Below are 8,579 nucleotides of genomic sequence, written 5' to 3'. Positions count from 1 at the left end.
GTTTTTTAAAGGAAGGTAAGGCCAAACAACAAAGATGGGAATCGTTTTCAATTCTTTAAATTCTTCAGATGATATTTTATTTCCATGAACATATTTTCCTGTTATTGTAAATTTATACTAAGTAAATAATGATGGCATTAACTGGCATTCTTGGTGTGCTTTTGATCATCTATCTCAAAAAAAAAAAAAAAAAAAAAAAAGCGACCGCCAAGAGAATTTCCTAACAAACATCTCTTAACCACTACGTGGCCGTGAGTGTTTAAGGCAATTAGGCAATGATTACTTCAGAAGTGCAATGTAAATTACCCACTTCCTCTGTTTAACGATTTGAAATATACACACCCAGACAACAGAGTCCTTGAGACGCGTTTCTCTACAGTAGCTCGTTTTAGAAGTCGTTCAGGTCTTCATCCTCAAGAGTTGGTGGCCCTGGCTTTTGGAAGAGCCCTCCTCAGGCCAGGAACTGACTTTCGGGACTCTGGCTGTGCCGCTTACTGGCTGTGTGACCTTGGGCAATTTACTTCACCCCTCTGAGCCTGTTTCCACATCGGTAAAAAGTGTGGCTTTGTACCTACAGGTAAAAACACCTCTCTTTACGTGAAACTGAACTTCTCTTAGTATTAGGCTCCGGTACATTTTCTGTCCCTTTCCACCACCGCACAGCTAAACGTTGCCAGATTTGGGGACAATCGCCGTCCGGGGTTTGTTTGGAACAATCCTAGTTTTAAACAATCCTGCGTGTTACTAAACCCAGCCTGGATGGATCACCTGTTATTCTGTTAACAGCACATCAAGTTAGAATTTTTTCCAATGCATTCTTTGCCTTGTAGTCTTATGAAACAGGCACCTTCCTTCCCCTCATTTCAATTCAGTGTCAAAACAAAATGGCATTTACCAGTCTCTGATCTGATCCACATGCCAGACTGGCGAGTCTAGACCTAAGTATACAGGCGAAAGCCGCCGAGCTGTTTGCAACCACTGGCATGTGCCCCAATTCCCAGCGAGAGTATACAGTTCTCCCTGACTGCCTGAATAGGGACTATGTTAAGGCACTGATGAGACTGGCAAAGTATAAATTATCCAGCTCCCCCTGGCCTCCCTTGCTTTTAAGAAAATACTACCTATTTTCATAAAGTAAATGTATCACTGAATGAGCAGAGAGGGTAGTTGGTAATATTTCCCTTCCTCCATCAGCCATAAGACAGAAAGCTCATGGCAGTTCCCTTCTGCCCACCCCAAACATACTCATGGACCCCACTGAAACAACATCTGCTCCCCTCCCCCAAAAGTTACGTAGAAATTTTGAGTAGCCCCGTCTGGGTGGAATGGGACCAATCACCTATCTTAGGCTTTAGAAACGGAGCCAATTATTTATTGAGCATCTTCTCTATAAAGCTGTTTTGTGCTTTAAACTGAGGGGACTATAAAGCTACGTGAGATATGGTCTCTGGGGCGCCTGGCTGGCGCAGTCAGAAGAACGTGCGACTCTTGACCTCGGGGTCGTGAGTTTGAGCCCCACGTTGGGTGTGGAGGTTACTTAAAAATAAAATCTTTTTTTTTTTTTTTTAAAGATATGATCTCTACCTTCGAGAAATACGACAGACGCATTTGTGCAGCATAAGGGGGGATTGCCAATGAGGAAGCTAACCTTGAGAGGCAACATACAGTAGTAAGCAGGGCTCTGGGATAAGGCAGAGCTGGGTTCAAATCCCAGCCATACGGCTTACTAGCGGTGTAACCTTAAGCAAATGACTCAACCTCTCTGAACCTGTTTTCTTTCTTTGACACGGTAATACTATTAATAGGATGACCCGTTTCCCAAGATTGTGGTGAGGCTTAAGTGAAATAAGTCAGATAAAGCACAGTCATAAGTACTTAAAAGTATGAACTATTATAATTAAGGCTTGAGGGCTTCCTGGAGAAGAGGACGCACCACTTAAAAGCTCACGTCAGCGGCTCCTGGGGGGGCTCGGTAGGTTCAGCGACCAACTGTTGGTTTCGGCTCAGGTCATGATCTCATGGTCCGTGAGATCGAGTCCCGTGTTGGGCTCTGTGCCGACAGCTCAGAGCCTGCTTGGGGTTCTCTCTCTCTCCCTCTCTCTCTGCCCCTCCCCCTCTCAAAATAAATAAACTTAAAAGAAAAAAAAAAAAGCTCACTTCAGCAAAAGAACAGACTTGTTTCTGAGACACCCGTATCAGTAAGAAGCCAAGAGAGTCTTACCCGGGGTTCGGAGGGAGCGCCACGTGAAAAAGTGAGGCCCAGAAACACCAAAGACAAAGGCGCTGGGTTTTTAACCTCTTAAGGAGAGGTGCCTCCAAGATTCCGTCCCAGGACAGGACTCCCCAGCCCTCACAACCTAAACACATCGTAGCTTCATAAGGATTCCAACCACTCGGCCCAAGTTATCACCCCTAAAGCATCTACAATGTGGATTATGCCACCAAAATGTTTTCTCTCCTCCACCTGCGTTGCTAGCTTGGGGTTTCATCCCTTCACCGACATCATCAAGACCCCCACACACCCCCTCCGCCCCCTGCTCCCCCCACATACACACACTGAGGTTCTGTCGCTGTGCTGGGTAGTCCGCACCCAACTGACTCAAGAGTCCTGTCCAGTTTGCGAGACAGGATATGCCCCGCAACAGCTCCCCACGTCACTTACAGTAAACTCCGACGTCTTCGCGGGGGCTTGCCAGGCTCTGTGCAAGCTGGCTCCTTCTCAGCTTTCAGACTTCATCTCCTCCACTCCCCGCCCCCGACCCTGCCCCAGCCACGATGGCCTCCTTGCTTTCTCTCTAACGGGCCGGGCATGCAGGAGCCAGGCCCCCTTCCAGCGGCCATCTTGCCGTCTGGAGATGTGTCACCGAGAAGGGGAAGCCTGAAGAAGAGGCTAGCACGACTGTGCCGTTAACCGTGAGGCCCCCACCTTCCGCCTGCCTCTCGGAGCCTTTCACGACCTGGACGCCCCCTCAGCCAGCCAATCCTTTGCTCATTCACCCCCACCCCCACCCCACCCCGGGACCCACTCTGCACTCGGGTCAGGACTGTGTGTCCCACACACTCCCACTCGGAACGTCTTCCACGCTGACTTGCCACGATACGGGTACTGTCATTATACCCATTTCACAGGTGAGGAGACTGAGGTCCAGAGAGGTTACATAACTCGTGACTTCTCCAAGGCCCCAGAGTTTCTAGGGGGCAAAGCCGGAGTTCAAACCCTGATCAACTTGATTCCGAAGCCTACGTGGTTTTTTTTTATGTTAATTTACTTTTGAGAGAGAGAGAGAGAGACACAGACGTAAGCGGGGCAGGGGCAGAGAGGGAGACACAGACTCCGAAGCAGGCCCCAGGCTCCGAGCTGTCAGCACAGAGCCCGATGCGGGGCTCGAACCCACGGACCGCGAGATCATGACCTGAGCCGAAGTCGGACGCCTCACCGACTGAGCCACCCAGGCGCCCCCCAAAGCCTATGTGTTTAACGACAACGCTCACCTCCTCCCTTCTCCGCTGCTTTGCCACATGACTGCATCCAACAGTCCAAATCATCACAGAAAACACCCAATATTTGCCAGACAAAAGGAATATGAAAGGCAGCAACTTTTCTAAAAGCCTCACCCAAGCACCCCTTTTACGGAAACATTAAAATTTCCACGAACAAAGGATGGTAAAAACTAACACGCACACCGCCCCCCCCCCCATCCAAAGTCGCAAAAATGCAGCTAATAAAAACCCCCAAAGCCCACAATGACAGGGTGCAGTTGGGGAGCGAGCGAGGCACAAATCCCCGTGGTGCCCCCATTCCTGCGAACGGCTGCTGCGTTCAGGTTCACCCATATCCTCTGAACACCTGTGCTCGCAGCGCTGGGCCAGGCACCGAGGATGCAGAGACGAGAAAGGACAGTCCCCATGCTCTAGTCCCCAGTCCTTGGGTTCGGCGGGGTGGCGGGGGAGGGAGAGAGAAACAATGCCAGGCGGGCTTCACGTTGACAGCAGCCAGCCCGATGCGGGGCTCGAACCCGTGAACCGAGAGATCGTGACCTGAGCCGAAGTCGGATGCTCAACCGACTGAGCCACCCAGGCGTCCCTCCACCCCCCCACCTCGCGCTCCTCCACTTAAACAGCCGAGTAACCTTGGAGAAATCGTTTAAGCCCCGGTGACCGCAGTGTCCTCACCTTGACCATGGGATTTACATCAGTCTCACAGAGCTGTACAGTAGGTACTCGCTCAGAGGTACCGCATATTCTTCTCAGGAATACGCCTCACCTCCTGCAGTAGAGGGCGTGCTCCTTGCACTTCATGTCCGTGTCCACAGATTATGGAACATGTGGCCTTGCACGTGAGGGACTATTGGAAATAGCTACATGAAGAACGAAAGAGGGGCGCCCGGGTGGCTCAGTCAGTGGAGCGTCCGACTTCGGCTCAGGTCACGATCCGGTTCTGTGAGTTCGAGCCCCGCGTCGGGCTCCGTGCCGACATCTCGGAGCCTGGAGCCTGCTTCGGATTCTGGGTCCCCCTCTGTCTCTGCCCCTCCCCGACTCACGCTCTGTCTCTCTCTCTGTCAAAAATAAATAAACATTAAAAAAAATATTTTAAAAAGAATGAAAGAATGAACAAATCATGATAATGGGTGACCAAAAGAATTACAAACGGGGGGCCTGGGTGGCTCAGTTGGTTAAGCGTCCGTATCTTGACTTCGGCTCAGGTCATGCTCTCCTGGTTCGTGAGTTCGAGCCCCGCGTCGGGCTCTGTGCTGGCAGCGTGGAGCCTGCTCTGGATTCTGTGTCTCCCTCTCTCTGTCTCTCTCTGCTCCTTCCCTGATCGCGCTGTCTCTTTCTCAAAAGAAATAAATAAACTTTAAAAAAATGACAAGGTGCTTCAGGGATTCAAAGGGCCGTAATGCGTCTCATTGTTGAGGGCAGGAGAGAAAAAAGAAGGGTCAGGAAAAGCTTTAACGAGGAGATAGATATTGGTACAGAGTAATGACGTTCCCGCCAAGGGGGCTTGAACCCATGTCCAGTCTGGCTTCCGTGTGCCCCTCTTTCCAAGCTTCTGCCAGACCATAACTGTCACTGCGATCCCTCCCGTGGCGTAAGAGGAACGTCATGGCGTAGGAAAAAGCCAAGAAACCCAAGTCCTACCCGGTCTGCTGAAAACTGGCTGTATTGTCTTGGGCCTGGCAGGGCACCTCCCTAAACGTCAGCTTCCTCCGCCAACAACAAAGATCTATCGCACAGAGCGGCCGAGAGACACGTGTTCAACAAACGGCGGCCACAGTCTCTGCTCTGTCACCTGACTTCTAGGCGTGCTGAGCTGGCCAGGCACCCCGGCTGCCGGGAATGCGAGATTTGGCACGAAGCCTTGCACGTCACTTTTTAGCCTTAGTTGTAACAAGTGCCACCCGATCCGACACATGTCGAGGTGCCTGGGTGGCTCAGTCGGTTAAGCCTGCAGCTGTTGATTTTGGCTCAGGTTATGATCTCACAGTTTGTGAGATCGAGCCCCGGGTCTGGCTCTGTGCTGACAGCGGGGAGCCTGCTTGGGATTCTTTCTCTCTCTCTCTCTGCTCCTCCCACATGCATTCTCTCTCTCTCCAAGTCAAAGAAAGAAAGAAAAAGAAAGCAAGAAAGCAAGAAAGAAAAAGAAAGAAAGAAAGAAGGAAGGAAAGAAAGAAAGAGAAAGAAAGAAAGGAAGAAAGAGAAAAAGAAAGAAAGACAGAAAAAAAGAAAGAAAGAAAGAAAACTTAAAAAAAAAAAAAGATCTGGAACACCTTAACTCTTTGGGCATATGTCAGCTTGGGTAAAATGGGATTGCTAGAGAATTTTGTAAGACGTTAGGATCATTAAAAGCTTTGGAAAACCTTCCCAGCAGAGGAAAAGAAAACGACCTAAAAGCTGGCTAAAACGCTGATTCGGTGTGCAGAAAGCAGCTGTCCCGAGTACGGAGCCAGGCCCACAAGGCGAGGACACAGGGGCATCGATGGGGAGCTTTGCCTGTACGGTTTTATATCCGACATTTTTGGTGTAAAGGTAAATAAAGCCATAGACTATATCAGACCAAAAGGAGGGAACTTCCAGAGCCATGATGATATATTAAATTCCATCCCAGGCTCAATAAACTATGACTTATAAGGCTTGTAAAATCTTTACGGGGCTCCTGACAGCTGCTAAATCACGCACCTTGGCTAGAATTTCTCTGTCTGTCCATGATGACAAAATACAGAGGGAGCGAAGTGCACTGAGGTTTGAGGGAGTGGATGTGGGTGTTTTTGCACAATATAGGGGCTGCTTGTTTAATTTTTTTTAAGTGTATTTGTTTTCAGAGAGAGAGAGAGGCTGGGGGGGGGGGGGAAGCAGAGAGAGAGGGAGAGAGGGAGAGGGAGAGACAGAGAAAGAGAGAGAGTGAGAGAGAGAATCCCAAGCAGGCAGGCACCACACTGTGAGAGCAGAGCCCAACTCGGGGCTGGATCTCCCAAACCTGAGATCGTGACCTGAGCCGAAATCAAGAGTCAGACGCTTAACCGCCTGAGCCACCCAGGCGCCCCTCGGGGCTGCTTATTTAAAGTGGCACTTTGTCATAGCTTCCATCTGTAAGATGCATTTCTGACCCTATTGGATGATAGCTGCTCTCTCCTCACTTTAACCATGCCTGAGCAACATGACTTTGTTTGTCACGTATCGAATCACCCTGAGGGTCTACTAGAAGGACACAAAGCTTCTGGTGACTTCTGACAAACATGAGCTTGAGTAGATTATGCCCGGCAGGCCCAAAAGAGTTTCCTAATCATTGAAACCGGAGTTCATGCACAGATGGGAAGGAACGGACTCTCGGGGACAAGCTAGTGGTTTTTCATTGTCCAGGAAATGTGCAAATCAGAGCGACCAGAACTTTTGCAAGCGACGCTGAGTTTCGCCTCAGAACTCAAGTGCCTGTGGAGTGAGAACATGGAGTTGATCGATAAAAGGGGCTTTCCTCTCTCCCCTTCCAAGGCTGTGTTTCGGATGTTTGACGTTTTAAATAGCGTACTGCTCCGATGATGGGAATGTGAACAAGGAAACGGAGGGAAAACGCTCTTTTTCCATCCATTCTGTCGGCGTCGGCGAACGAACTGGCTCTCTCGGTGGCCTCCAAGGACTCTGCCCCGCGGGAGAAGACACGCACTAGGTTGGGACACCCGGGGCTACCGTCAAGACCCTTTGCCACTCCGATCTCGAGCCACACCTTTGGGGTTGAGCCCGGCCAGGTGACGATGGGGCCACTTGGCAAAGGCCCACTGGATTCGGTTGGTTGCTCACTTTCTAAAACTATCGGGATGGGAGAAGGTGGTTTTTACTGCGTCTGCTTACGACCACCCGGGGCAGCTTCCGCGGACCCCCGTCTCGGGAGGGTGCATCTAAGCGGAGAACGGCCCCATCGTAACATCCGCTGGCCATCCGTGTGCCGGGTACATGCTTGGTATGAGCATGGAGACGCGGCAGGAAAGAAGGCAGGCGGGGTCCTCATGGAGTTGAGTAACATGGACAGACAAGCAACCAGACGAGCGTGAGGCGTGGGGGGCATTGCTGGGGGAGGGGTGCAAAGGTCGAGCGAATACGGCCTGTGCTCACGGGGAGCCCGGGCCCCGGCGGGAGAGACACGACAGCAAGTGAGGCGTCACAACACAGATCGATCGCCAACGGGAGGACGCTCAGGACCGCGGGAGCACGGCCGAGGGAAGGGCCCACTCGTCTGCCCGGGGAAGGTGGGGAGGGGCTTCGCAGAGGGCGACCAGGAAACCAGGTCCCCAGGGATGAAATGAATGGCTGAGGAACGAGGTGGTCTGGGACTCCGGGGCGCTGGCCGTCACTATTCCCCCTGCAAGTGACTACGACCTTTGAGTCCAGACTGATGGCCTCACTCCATGAGCACTAAAGAGTTAAGCCTCACTTCTGCCAGTCCTTTTAAGGTTCTCGAAATCCCAGGGGAGGAAGAACCCGAAGGCTGCCTCATAGCAGTAGTAGGAATGCTTTCAAGGGAGGAAACCAGGAAACATCAAAGACAGGGTGTTTCTGGCTGAGTGGGAAGAGCCCTGGGTTTGAGTCCCGTCTCTACCACTAACTAACTGACTACATAAATAAATAACGAACTAACTCTTTGATCTTCCAGGACGCTTGCCGTTTTCTCCGAGCCTCAGTTTCTCGGTCTGGAAAATGGCAGTCAGGCCTGCCTCCCAGTGCGGTTAGGAGGATCAAGTCCAGCGACAGAGGGAAGGGGCTTTGTAAAGTATAAAGCCCACTACGAATGTCAGCTATTGTTTCCCGGCAGGGGAGGGACGGAGCATTTGGGGGTTTATTCCTGGTGTCCTCGGCCAGGAAGCCAGTCCTTTCCCGACACAACGAGCAGGCTTCCTGAGGGAGATGCACAGCCCTTTGCATCGTCCACGCGGACAACTGGGAGGAAAATCAGTAACGTGTCTGACCGGGCAGCCCGGGTGGGTGCCTTTGTGGTGTCAGGGGTTCCGTGAGGCGTGCTGCGGTGGTCGGGGGGGAGAGCAGAAAGGACGAGGAAATCCACACAGCACGGTGACCACGGGGCCCGTGCT

This window comes from Panthera uncia, chromosome X (genome assembly GCF_023721935.1).
Source record: "Panthera uncia isolate 11264 chromosome X, Puncia_PCG_1.0, whole genome shotgun sequence".
Lineage (NCBI taxonomy): Eukaryota > Metazoa > Chordata > Mammalia > Carnivora > Felidae > Panthera > Panthera uncia.
The sequence above is the reverse complement of the archived record's forward strand: the minus strand, read 5'-3'. Positions refer to the sequence as shown.